At 52.8% G+C, this 13,984-nt stretch overlaps 1 protein-coding gene across 6 annotated transcripts in view; it reads right to left on the bottom strand.

The window, feature by feature from the left end:
- The window catches only part of PCBP3 (poly(rC) binding protein 3), a 211,351-nt gene that overhangs the window by 80,306 nt on the left and 117,061 nt on the right, over positions 1-13,984 (bottom strand). The window contains exon 2 of one of the 6 annotated variants that reach the window (XM_036851547.1): positions 12,291-12,373. The exons of the other annotated variants lie outside the window; for them this stretch is intronic. The gene's annotated coding sequence lies outside the window, so the exon portion shown is untranslated. The remainder of the gene's footprint in view (positions 1-12,290; positions 12,374-13,984) is intronic. 6 annotated transcript variants of the gene reach the window in all.

Here is a 13,984-nt window from a genome sequence, read left to right as displayed (position 1 = left end):
AGCACTGCAGGCCCTGAGAAGCCTCCGCGCCCAACCCGGGCTTGGGACCAGGCCTGGTGGAGCTCTGGGACCCTCAGCCCCGGAGCGGTGAGCGGGCGTGAGTCCCGTCAGGACGCCCTCTGGGGAAGGGGCGGGCTTGACGCAAGGCTCCCTTCATGAGAGGCTCGTGGGATCTAGTTTGAAAAAAGTTTTAATTTCTCACTACGAAGTATTTCAAACCCAGAGAAACTAAAAACTCTGAGACAGCAGTGCACTGGATATTGAGAATTAACAAATGCGAACACTGCACTCTATTTGCTTCGGCTTATTTTCAAATGAACGGAACACACAAAAGACTAAAGCCACTGTCCCAGCCTCCTGGCCTCTGCGCTGTGCCCTGCAGAGGCCCTGCCGTCGCGCTCCCGCCAGGCTGCACAGCGCCCCAACAAGACCTCCCGTCGCGTCTCGGGTGCAGAAAATGGGCACCAAGGGCACCATCCGCACCGCCCCTCTGCCGCTTACACTCAGGGCTGTGCCATCAGGGTGGCCCCACTGGCGCCTGCAGATCAACGCTTAACTGTGCCCACGGTGTATTTACACATCCAGCCTCATCTGGCCGGCACCTCCCAGCGTCTGACAAGGAGCTGCTCACGTCTGTCTCCTGGGCGCATGGGCCTGCTCTTTCTCGAGTGTACCCCGAGGCGCGGGGCCGCTGCTCCCTGGACACTGCCCCGCTGCTCTCCCAGGTGGGAGCCGGGTCTGGCGCCCGGGCGGCATCCGGGCACCCTTCAGCACACTTGTCGAGCCTCCCTGAGTCCGGCTCCATTTGCTTGGGAAGGCAGGCCCCTTATGTGAACACCGGCTGGCACTTAGTCCCGGAGGCTCTGGAGGCTTCTCTACCGTTCCTCGTCCTCTGCCTCCCTGATCTGTGGCCTTCTCTGCCGTCTGCATGCAGGCCGAGGCATGAGGAGGTGCCTGGAGCACACCGAGGACCCTGGGCTCGTGGTGGATGTGGGGAGGGGGGGGAGGTGAGGGAGCAGGGCTGGCGGCTCCCCGCAGTCAGGACAGGAGCCAGGTCCGGGGTGTGGCTCTCCAGGTGCCCAGGACGCGAGGGAGGACGTCTGGCGGTCCTGGATGCGTCTCGGGAGGGGGGAGCCCACACGCACATCTTGCGAGTGGAGAACCCAGGACAGTGGGCAGAAGAAGCATGCTCGCGGACACACGGACGAGGAGAGCCCACGGGGCCCAGGAAAGGAGCGTCGGGAGGCCGTGCGGGCGGGGTGGCCACAGCCCAGGGCTGAGAGGTTTTCAGAAAGGAGCACCAGAACAGTCAATAATTCACTGCTGTTAGAACCCGGCAGGTCAGGCGTGAGCTGCATCCGGCAGCTTTGGGGCAGGGAGGAGGTGGAGGTCTGGCCGAACAGGAACAGGACGGGCTGCCATTCAATGTTACTCCAAAAATTCAGGCCATGCGGTTAGTAAATTAAACATAACGAGGAGCCATAGATACTCAAAAGGGAAGGGCATTAAAATTATTATTTGTGATAATGTAATTCTCTACCTAACACATCCCAGCTTATGAGATCCAATAGCACGTAGTTTACTAAGATGACAGATGATAAACTAAAGATGCAAGAATAAGTATCTCTCCTATACATCAGTAATACTTACAAAAGAAGCCAAGGATAACCTGAATAAGGACCACGCAACACACTGAGGAGACCACGGGGTCTGGTGAGGCCTGGGTGTGGGCAGAGCCTGCCACGCCCCCACTTGGAAGGACCTCCCTCCCAGCCTGAGTTGTGACTGAAACGGGAGGCCACAGGATCCATGACAGAAGGACGCAATGTTCCTCTGGAAGCACAGAGATGAGGACTAAGACGGGTCGTAAGTTGGCTTTTTGGCAGGGACAAATTCTGAGCTGCTATGGATCACTCTGTGGGGGGAGGGGGAGCGTGGACCGTAAGTGACTGGGATGAAGGCGGCATCTCTCGTCAGTAGGGATTTGGGTTAATTGTAAATGGCCCTGAGACTCCAGCTAATCCTTAGAAACAGAACGCAGCCCAGCACAGTGTCACCCCGCTGGGCCCCACTCCTGCTGGTCTGTGCAGCTTTCTCTACCACTGGAGAGCAAACCCCATAACTTAGGGCTGAACACAGTGCCCACTGATCAGCTCACGGCCAGGAGGGGCAGAGGCCTGGGCATGGGGTGGCTGGTCCTCATTCACGCAGGACTCAGCCACTGCTGCGCTCTCCCTGGGAGCCGGGCTCGTCTAGGTGGAGGGTGTCTCTGTGACCATCGGCCGGGCCCTCTTGGCTCCCAGACGCCATCTGCATCTCCTGGTCTCTCCCGCTGGAATCCCCCTCTCCTCCCGTCTCTGTCTTCTTCCACCTCCCACTTCCAGACCCAGACTGAAGGGCTCCTGAGATTAGGTCAGGGCACCTCCCTCTGAGTCACTCAGTCAGGTGACTAGAAACCTGAATGACATCCACGAAATCCCTTTGCCAGGCAACGCGACACAATCACGCGATAACGTCCCACATGCCACCCACTCTCAAGGGGGGAATTCAGCAAGGCCTCTAGGCCAGGGTGAAAGCCTACAAATCTGCCCACCACACCTTGTCCTGGGCTGACTTCTGGTATGTTCCCCAGCGGGAGGTCCTGGAGGGAGGTCCAGGCGGCCGCCAGGGTGACAGAGGAGGAGGGGTGGGGGCAGAGAGTACCGTGCAGGGAGGCGGCTCTGCAGGAGGACTTGGTGCCCATGCAGCCGCATCGGCTCCTCCAACCCCCAGGGACATTCTCTGGGGCCTGGTGACTCCCAGCTAGTGACACGGCTTCTGGGGGCCTGCTCTGCAGAGGATCCTGAGTTCGACCCCCAGGCTAATGCCCAGACTCGGCTGCTCTCAGCCTCTGTTCCTCATTCTAAATACAAACGAGAAAATACCCACCTCTCAGCGACATGAAAAGCACTCTGTAATTTGCAAAGTGTTATACAAATGAGGAACTTGAAGCCTGATTTTGCCAGGATAATTCTAGAGTAAGAATAGGAGATAAGAGAAAGGAACAGAGAAGGTGAGGAATGCGTTTACTGTATTATTTCTGAAAGCGTCGGGGTCCAAACAACGCCAGGACCCAATTATTTGCTGGGGCTGGGGAGAGAGGAAGGTCTATGCTCTGGGGAGAACACGTCTGACCATCCCCGTGTGCGCGGGGCCAGGAGCCCGCGGGCGGGCTGGGGGCGGGGCGGGGGGAGAGGTGGGCCTTGTGGCTGGGCCGTCTCCTCCAGCGGGAGACAGCAGGGAGGCGGGCAGCACTACCCCCACGGCCCCAGCTTAGCTTCAGCCGCCTCTGTGCGCCCTTCTCCACGCTGCTGCCCTGGAGGCCCTGAGTGGCCCTAAGACTCAGAGGGACAGTCGGCACCGCAAGACGACCGACCAGCTCCATCAGCGTCATGAACAGACACGGGAGGGATGCGCACCACAGTTACAAACGTGGCTAGTTTGTATAACGTGATGACTTTGAACTCCGGTAGGCGACGGGCACAGCGGTGTGGGTGCTTCGCTGTTTCCCGGCTGGGCCGCCTCACCTCGTCTGACTGCACGAGCCTAACGTGTGCTAGCGCAGCCCAGCAGTGGCTGCAGCGCCGTCCTGAAAGCCGCACTGTCCAGAGAAAACCGCAGCCCAGGGCAGAGAATGAGCAAGAAGCACACAGCAGGGGGCGCCTGCCGAAGTCCACCACCAGCCGCGTGGAAAGGGCGCTTCCAGGGCGGGAGACAAAACGACAGCGAGCGGCCTGACACCAGGTGTGGAGCCGTGTGGAGAGGGGCACGCGCAGCGGGGACACAGCCGGGGGGGTTTGTCTGTGATCCCGCCTGGGGGACCCTCTGCCCAGGCACCTCCTTTCCCACCGAGAGGCTGCCGCAGCCCGTGGGGAGGGGCGGCCGGCCTGGGGCCACACGCGGCTGACATCACCCGGGTACCGCTCTCCTCGGGCAGCGGTCAGATCCGGGTGGTCGTGCTGGAGACCAGCGGTGGGGAAGGCAGGGCCGCTGTGTGCAGAGACCTCCCAGGGTCAGGCGAGGGGGCATGGTGACGGGAACCGGCTGGGCCCGGACCTTGGATTCCAAAGGACGCCAGGGCCAGATAGGCGCAGGTGCGGGAGGGTGGATGGCAGGCCGAGGGCGGGGCCGCGCGGGGGGACCCTGGGGCGCAGGGGCGCGGGCGCCCAGCCCTGGGCACGGGGCAGAGGCCTGGGGGGGGGGCCAGGGCGACGGAGCCGAGAGCGAGGGCGGGGCGGTCAGGCCCGGCTGTGGGGGTGACGCAGAGGGGCCTCGAGGTCACCACGGAGCCCGCATCTCAAGATGAGCCTCTTGGGCACGAAACGGGCACAAGTGTGCCTGGTGAGCCGCCGCGCCGCCCTCGGCCGGCTGGAGTCCCTGCTCCCTGGAGAGTGCCACAAGAAGAGGCATCATGTTCCTGGCACAGGGCTCACGCGGCCCCAGGGTTCAGAGCCCCGGGCGTCTCCGGGGTCCTGCTCTCCACAGCCACGAGGCGGGGCCGCCGCCGGGATGGGATGGGGACGTGCTCGGCTCGGGTGTGAGTGGAAAGCCCCGCGCGACAAGCGCCCGAGCACCTCCCCCCGCCCCGGCCCCCGCCCGGCTTCCCCACCACGCGGCCCGGCCGGCAGCGCTGCACCCCGCGAGTCCAGAGACCCACTCCGGGCGCAGCCCGAGTCGGCAGAGAACCAGCCGCGCACACCTTCAGCGGTTCGCGCTTGGTGACAGGTAACCTCGGGACAGTGGGAGGCGCCCACCGGGCCGAGGGAGGAGCTCTCACCAGCCGCCCTCTGGGCCTCCTGGGCCCCGAAACCCCATGTCACTTCAAGAGGGTGCTTGTCCTCTTCTCATTAGATTTTTAAAATTATATTCTGAGGCATTGATTTTGTTTTAATTAAAATTCCAGTTAGAGAAAAGTGTTGAGACACTGAAACGGCAGCTCCCGCATCGGCCCAGAGCCCGGCGCCCCCCTTGGCTCACCTGGGACCCCACCTGCCGCCCCCTGGCCTCCCCCTTCCCGAGTCTCCCAGGAGATCTGTCCAGAGGAGAAGGGCCACCGTGTTTTCCACTGAAGAATTCGTTTTACTTACTTATTTGACAACTTTTTATTGGGATGTAATGTGGAACTTTGAGAAAAGTTGCGTGAACATTACAACAAACTTCTGCAGGTCCCTTAACTGTCCCCCCATTGCTCAGTCAGGCCTGCTCGGTTGTCGCGCACGTATTTGTTCCCCATCAATCCACACCGGCTGAGAGTGACTACAAGACAGCACTTGCCTTGACCCCAAATACTTTAGAGCATATTTTCTAAAAACAAGGGCATCTGGGTAGGCAAAGTACAAAACCAGTTATCAAAACCGGAGCACTTCACGGCGACACAAGGCCTTTACCCAGCTTCCGGCCCCCCCAGCAGCTCCCACCAGACACACTCTAACTGCATCAAGTCCTCATACGTCACCTTCATGAAAATAACAGAAGAGGGCCTTCTAGAGCCATGAAATTAGCAATGCTGTTATAACAGTACCTCCCTTCTTAAAAGTTCAGCAAAACAAATTTCATGTGATATTAAATATCATACAAAGTTTTTTGTAAGACAAAAGAAAATAGGAAATAACAACCCTACTGACAATAAACACACATCATAAAGCCATGCTGACAAAAATAGAAAGACTATAATCTAATATCTTTAAGTTGATTAAAAGACATTAAGATAATGATGCAAGAGATGAAAAACTATAAATCAGAATTAGAAAAACTCAAAAATTAGGTCATAGAATTCAGGAAAGAATCAAGAATGAAAGAAAAAATATTTCAAAATCAGGATGAAATTAGAAGACACACAAGACTGAATAAACACAACAGAGGAAAACAGAAGAAAGAGAACATTTTTAAGAGTCAAAAACAAAACAAAGCAATGAGAAGAATTCAAGAAGAGTGATACACAGAGAAGGAAACAGAGAACACCAGACAGACAGGAACAGAGCAGAGAGAGGACAAAGGCACGACCCGGCACCTCTCCAAACCACAGCTCCCCAAAACTCCTCTTAAATCAAAGAGGTACTTAAAACTAGAGAGGTACTTAAAACTGAATGCATTGCTGGATTCGACCTGCTAACATTTTATTTAGGGTTTGCACATCTGTCTCAGAAGGCAGAGTTACCTATAGATTACTTTAGGATTACTTGCGTGACTTTTATATCACAACATTGCTGATCTCATAAAATGATTCGGGAAACTTCTGACTTTTTCTGTTCTCTAAAACAATTGCATACCTTAAGAATTATGTTCCCTTTTGGATGAGTGAGAACGTGCTGCGGAGTAGGACCCCAGTGGCACGTGAGTGCAGACTCTGAGCACCGTTTCAGTCATTCCCATGGTTATCCAGACTTTCTACATCATGTGTGGCAATTTTGTTGATTTACATTTTTCTAGAAAATTATTCATCTCATCTATATTTTCCAATTTTGTTGCATAGAGCTGTAAATAGATATCTCTGCAAGTTTTAATAGCCTCCACATCTGCAGTTACATCTACTCCCTGGTCACCCAAGTTTCAAAGTTTTGCCTTTTCCCCCTTTGTCAGAGTTGCTAACAGTTTAAGTGTTTTACGTTCCTTTACCGGTGTTTACTGCACCTAACACCATGTTTTCACATTTTGCTGTATTCATCTCTACCCTTATCTTCATTAATTTTTTTCCTACTTTGTCTTGAATTATTTTGTAATTATTTCTCTAACATTTAGAGTCATAGGGTTGTTTCATTTATTTTAAGTGTTTCCAGTGTTCCAACATTTTCTCCTGAGAAGTGTTTTGACAGCATCCTTCATGTTTTGACGTGCAGTATTATCTCATTTTCATTACTTTTTATACAGTTTATGCTTTTATTTAAAAGCATTCCCAAATCTCTAGATATGTAACGGAGTCTGGGTTACTTCTGATTATCATTTTGTGGTTAATTTCCATTTTTATTGTACTTAATGATTTCCGCTGTTGAAAAATTAGATTTCCTTTAAAGTAAAATACATGGTAAATATATTTGTGAATGGTCCTGGTGTGTTTGAAAAATAGAAAGGAAGGAAGTAGGGAAGGAAGGGAGGGAGGAAGGGAGGGAGAAAGGAAAGTAGGAAAGTATATCCTGCGTTTGGAACACAATTTGTTAAGAATGCTATTCAAATTCTTCATAACCATATGAATTTTTTTGTCTTCTTGATTTTTCAATTAAAGTTTCCCATTATGGTACTGGATTTGTCCATTTCCTATTCTTAGAAGTTCTTCCTTCATAAATTTTACAGCTATGTAATTATATACATAAATGTTCATGAGTATCATATCTTCTTAGAGGATTATAACTTATCAAAATGAAGTATCTTTGTCCCGTTTAATGATTTTTATCTTTTTCTTGAAAATAATGTTGCTTGGCCTGCTTTCCAGTGATTACCATTTGCTTAGTACCCTTCCCATTAATACATTTTCTGTTTCTATGTCAATTTTAAGACAATCTGAGTTTTGCCTTTTAATAGAGAAATTTCACATATATTTGAACTAATGCCACATGATGTCTTGCTTTATACATTTACTTTGATTTCTAATTTTTTCCTTCGTCTCTACCTTTTTTTTTTTGGTGACTTAATCAGGTTTTCTTTGTTTCAGAGTTTTTCCTCTACAATATTTGAAGCTGCACAATCTGTGCCTGTGACTGGTGGCTCCTGGTACATTGTTAACATGTTTAAATGCACATTCACACACTATAGGCTTGAAGAGTCTCTACATATTCCCCCAGAAAAAGAACTGATGTTTAAGAAACTTTCACTCTTCTCCTTCTCGTCACTATATAAATACATATACATAAGAGTTTTCGGTTTGTAGGACAGAAACAAGGTGGTGGAGTAGAAGGACGTGAGCTCACCTCTTCTCAACGAAAACACCAAAATCACAACCAACTGCTGAACAAACCATCGACAAAAAAAACGCTGGAACCTACCAAGATTTTTTCAACTATTATTTTAATCTGCATACCAATAGGCACCAACAATTATTTAGAGTAGCTACGTGCTACCCTGGATTCTTTCCCACCATTATCAGTGGAACCAAACGCTAATCTCTTTTGTCGATCGCTATCTTTCTTCATTTTCTCAGAGTCTTAGGGGTGAGGCTGGAGACCTCTGAGTCCTTGACTGTCTGAAACACCCTTCCTTTGCCCTTCGACTTGAATCCTGGCTGTGTCTCAAATTCCAGGTTTGGAATCCTTTTTCCCCAAGTACTTTGAAGATATTGATCCAATTAATTCTAAAATATACATTTGTCATAGAGAATTTTGATGCCAACTGAGCCAGACCTTTGCTCCTCCTGCCAACCACTTTGGGGGTTTCTCTTTGGTCCTATCCCGAAATTCTGTCCCACTGTATTCGGGCCCTTGTGGTTTCTCACCATCCCCTCAACCCCCAAAGCCCACCCCCTTCAACACTTTACCCCGACACGCTCTGTGCCCTGAGAGGCTTCTTCCAGGACGTGTTTCCTCATCCTCCTTCAGCCTTCTCTGCTCTCCGCTTTTCAGACTCCTATCAACAAAAAAGAGAGCTTCTCAAACTCCTCGCGGTCTCACCCTTTTCTCTCACACTCTCCACCTCTCAGTGGCTGAGACCTGCATTCTGCAACAGCTCTGGGCCCTATAGACCTGCATTCTGGAACAGCTCTGGTCCTACAGGCCTGCATTCTGGAACAGCTCTGGGTCCTTTAGGTTTGCATTCTGGAATAAATCCTTGGTTCATTTGTCCAATCACTAATTCCTTCTTCTGTCTGTTCTGCAATTTAAACAGTTATCATTTTGATAACATTTCTTTCCAAAATTTTTGTTTGTTTCTTTTGAAGGAGCTGTTTCTTTTATGAATATTCTTGTCTTCATGCCATTAAGTCTTCGCTTAAATATGTTCTTCTGTTGCATTTGGTACTTCTCCTGCTGTTTGGTTCTCCTCAAATGCATGACAGCTCTTGGCTATGCCCACAGTTCCGCTTTTGAGAGGCTTGACTCACCTGCCATGGATACTGGTTCTGGGCCGAGTGTCTGAGTCCTCATACTTACCTGCAATAGGCTCTCCACGAGTCTCCTGTGATGTTTTCATCCACAAGCATTAGCTGCTTCTACCTCTTAATAATTAACCAAAAGTCTGAGCCTCTGACTCAGTTACCCCTGTTTCAGCATGGATTCTACTGTTGTTGCTGTCTTAAAGTTTCTGTCTTTGTGGGGACTCTGGTATAGGTGACAGCAGATGAATGTTCTCAAGTAACCGTCCTGTTCCAATCTGCAAGAGAATGATTTGTGTTCAAATCTGATTTGAACACAAATTTGATTCTCCTGTCTTTTTACCGTATTTAGGGTTTCTTTCATAGCCGGTTGATAAAAGGTCTAGAAACACCCGTCTTAAGTTCTGGTTGATAGATTAATCTCAACGGCCACAGCCTGGGGCCCGTGTGTGGCCTCCACCTCTTCCCAGCCTGGCCCCAGGAAGGCCCCGCAGAGGCACAGGTCAGGTGGGCCTGGGGAAGATTTGCCTGAGGCCCCAGCGCAGAGAGGGGAGGAGAGCGGACTCACAGGTAACAGAGAGCGTGGACAGAGGGCGGGCCGTGCCCCGGCAGTGACAGCCCGAGGACAGGCGCTGGAGCAGACCTCCGGAAACAGCCGCAGCCTTGCTTCAGGAGCAGAAGCTAACCATGCAACCACTCTGTATTTATGTAAGACACACCCTGCAATTTCCCTGTTGTCTGTAATTACCCTGTCACCACGTAACACTTGCCCTAGTTAAATGGTTGGCAGTTACCATGGAAACCAAGTACTGTTCTCTAACTTGAAAAGGTGGTTGTATTTTTTAAATTTTTCTAACATATTCTACTTTGATAGAGATTAATTTACAGCTGCCACCAATTTGGAGAGAAAGTCAACTGTGGCCACCGGCCATGTCTGTTGTCCCAGCCCCTCCCACCAGGAAGGTCCGCCCGTCCCTTTCCCCGTCCCGCCGCGGAGTCGCCATCCGTGGGCTCCTTGCCTGCGCTTGGCTCCCTTCGTCCGCACTCGGCGAGCTCCACGGCCCCGTGAGCTCTGCCTACGCCACGCCTCTCCCCGGGCAGCCGCTTCGGCTCCCACTGCAGACCACACGCAGGCCGGGGCTCCCGTCATCCCGCTGCCCTTCCCTGGCCCAGCCAGGCCCCCAGTCTTCCAGGCATCCCTGAACAAACCTCATGAACCGTAAGACGTTCAACCGTAAGTTGACCCACAAGAGGTTCTCTTTTCCTGAATGCCACAAACGGGTGAACACTGGCCGTTCATGAGGACGACACGCATCTCACCCCGATTTCTCCATCTTCTCACCTCCCGGTTCCCCCCTCAGCTTCCTGGGACAGACCCGCCGGCCCGGCATGTCCATCGCTGCCAGACGCCACCCTTGTGGCTGGGTGGTCTCTCTGTCCACCTCCCGCCTGCACGGGACGGGGCCCCCGTTTCTGCTCATCGACAACACTCCCCCGCATCGCCCTCTCTTCCCACTGCAGCAACTCGGTAAAGCCCCGTCCTCGCTGCCCCAGCTCCTCCCCTCTCTGCCCCTCCATGGGCGCCCACTTTCGCTCTTGTCCCCTCCAGGCCACCTGCTGGAAGCCCAGTTCTCCCTCCCCACCAACAGCAGGGACGGAGTCTGCCCGGCTCCGAAGACTTGCCCAGGACCCCCCTGCTGGTTCCTGGGGTCCACGCCAGGCCTCTCTCCTCCCGCAGATGCCCCCTTGGTGGCGCCAGCATTTCCTGCACGGCATCCGCACGAGCCCACACCCCCAGCGCATCCCCTCTCCCAGGCTCCAGTGCCATCTGTCCAGCTGTGTGCTTGACAGGTGCACGAATGTCAGCACCTCACCTGCACGCGTCCAGAGGCCAATCACTCCCGAACCGACACGAGCACTGGAGACGCTCTGTCCTCGCTGCCCCTCAGCCCTAGTCCCCGCCGCTGTCCCTGCCCCTCAGGTCACTTTCACTCTCTCAGGGGTTCACACTGGCTCTACCTTCAAAACACAGCCCGAGTCTGGCCAGCCCTCGCCAACCCCTCACACCACTCTCACCTGGGCGCAGGTAAAGCCTCCTCATCGGTCCCTGCTTCCAGCCAGGGTCCCCTGAGCGTCTATTCTCTGCCCAGAGCCAGAGGCATATTCTTCAAGAACCGAATTCCGCTCAGGCGCCCCCCTCCACCCAGAGTGTAAGCTCCTACCAGGCCCCAGCACCCCGCCCCACCCCGCTCACGGCTCCGGCCAGGCTGCCCCCCGCTGCTCTCCAGCCTCCTCACCTACGACCCTCGCACTGGCCGTTCCCTCTGCCTGGAATGCTCTTCTCCATCTGTGACTCACTCCCTCACCCTCACTTAAATGTCACCTTCTCAGTGAGGCCGATCCCAATTGCGTGCACGCGCATGCACGCACACACGCACACGCACTCGCTCCTCCTGCTCTCCCCTTTCCTTTATCCACGGAGCTCATCACCTTCGCACTTCTTAGGCATGCGGTCTACCTTTGACGCCGTCTCTGGGGACAGAGCCCGTCAGTGTGTTTGCTGTTGGATCCGACCCTGCCCAGAACCAGACCTGGCGCAGAGCGCGGGTTTGATCTGTCTGCCCAGTGAGGCTGTTGCCTCTGGGATGGCACCCCTATCTTCCAGCCTCATTTAAAATTATTCCTCAAATCAGCTCTGCTTCTGAAGCATGTCTTCACCTTCACTCTGTTTGTAACCTTTGAGACCCGCGTGGGGCCAGTGGCAGGGTGAGCATTCTGCGTGGATGAGGAGGGACGGCACCACACACTCCCGACCGCATCACTGCAAGAATCCAACGCTCCTTCTCAGTGCACTATAAACCACCCTGTTAAGGGAAACGAACACACAAGAAGCAGGTCTGAGAGGGTACGAACACCAGCAGGGGGAGCCCGACCCCGTCAGGGGCCTCTCCACGTGCTCCGTGGCCGAGCGAGGTTAATGGGAGTCAGGGTGCAACTCGGGGTTAAGAATCTCCAAAGAAGTGGTCAAGCAAAGGGGCAACCGGAAGTGAGGACCAGGCCCCGCGCCGGGTGGGGGAGGGGAGGGTCAGGATCCAGGCTGAGGTGGGGCAACCAACAGGCACTGGGGTGGGGCGCAGGCAGGGCACAAGTGGCAGAGCAGCCAGGAGGGGCACGGGTCACTGCTGGAGCAGGAGGGGCCGGGCAGGCAGGTCACCAGCGGGGTAGACGAGAGTACCTGGGAGCGTCTCCTCCTCCCGGCCCGTGGACGCCTGTCCTGCCAGCCCACCTGCTTCCCCCGCGGGTGAGGACACTGTCCATCTACCAAAAAGCAAGGGAAAAGCGTCACATTACCCAATGAACTCGGTGCGGCCCGAGATCCCGCTCGGCCCGGGTTCCTGCTCATTCTCACGTCTGGAGGCTCACAGAACACCTTTATACTTGAAATTTGTTTTGCATCCATTCTCAATTGTTATAACAGAAATACGTTTTAAAAAATCTGGTGCCACATTTAAAGAGTCAGAGATGCCCAGGGTGCCGTGGGCCCCAGCCAAGCACCACTGCTCCTTTAATGGAGCAGAGTAGCTGAGGAGGGCCTGCCCCGGACGCCTGGTACCCACACCCGGGAGGCTCCTCAGTGGGCTTAAGCCGCAGCGAAACTCTCCCCAGATCTCAGATGAACCTCAAGATCTAGCCATCGTCCTAATCATACCTAACGAATTGTGTTCCAGAAATACAGGCTGGCTGATGAAAACGTGCAAAATCTTTAAAAGGAAGAGACACTAACACTTCTTCAGCACTTTGTTACTTCTAAGCACTTTCACGTTTATTCACTTACACGCACTCTTCGCGGGATTAGGAAGCAGGTGTCATCGTCACCGCTTCATAGAGGAGAAATCAGGCTCAGAGAAGGAAAGCACCCGGCAGGGTTGAGGGGCTGGCGATTCCCAGTGACCTGGCGGAATCCCTCCCGGACTGCTGGCTGCTTGGGGACACATGCGCTCGTGGGGAGGGGGGGTTATTCCTCCCGAGGGCGCGGCACGTGTAGGGCTCACTGCTCTCTACAGCACTTGAAGTGACCGTACTCTGTGTCCCTTCTATGTAGGAGCAGTAATGGTGCCAGAGCATTCTCCGCCCCGCTGCGTTCTCCAGAGCGATGGGTGAGTTACTTCATGTTTCACGTTTCGATTATTAAATAATATTATCGTACCATGAGTTTGACATGAACTTGGCAATGCATATAGATTCTTTTTATTCATAATAACTATTAAAACTCTTCTTGGTCTTGGGTGGTTTTCATAACTGTTCAAAACTATAGATATTTGAATGTAAAGAGTAAAAATTTAAACAATGAAAAATAAGACTCTCTCGTAGTATTTCTGAGCTCACAGTCACCGTTAACATCCCCTGGTGGGTCCATCCAGACACATTCTGTGCACATGGAAGGAAAATGCATGTCTTGTTCTGCACCTGGCATGTTATTCTTTACCATCAGTACATCTTAGATTTTTTTTTTTTGAATCAACACATTCAGAGGCACCTCGGCATGAGACTAGAAATACTGTACACTTTTGATTTCAGAGAAGTTAACCAAAATCGTCTCCATACAGGTCTCTGCAAATTATATCCCCATCAGATTCCTGAGTGCTCTTTCTCCAGCCACTGGATTCACCCTCAAACACTTTGATCTTTGACAAACTGCAAGATGAAAAATATTACCACATCAGTTTAATTGTTTGACACTTCAAAAATGTAACCATCTTGAGTGAGGCTGAGCTCTTTTTTAATTTGTTTACTGAGTATCTGTACTTTGGGTGTGGTGGGGAAAGCCCTGCTCAGGGCCTCTGTCCATTAAGAGGATTAGTGATGACTCACCAAGGATGACTCAGGAGTGACCACATTTACACCCTCCCCCACTACCCGGTGTGAGTC

Source organism: Balaenoptera musculus, chromosome 4 (genome assembly GCF_009873245.2).
Source record: "Balaenoptera musculus isolate JJ_BM4_2016_0621 chromosome 4, mBalMus1.pri.v3, whole genome shotgun sequence".
Taxonomy (NCBI): Eukaryota; Metazoa; Chordata; class Mammalia; order Artiodactyla; family Balaenopteridae; genus Balaenoptera; species Balaenoptera musculus.
The sequence above is the reverse complement of the archived record's forward strand: the minus strand, read 5'-3'. Positions and strand labels throughout refer to the sequence as shown.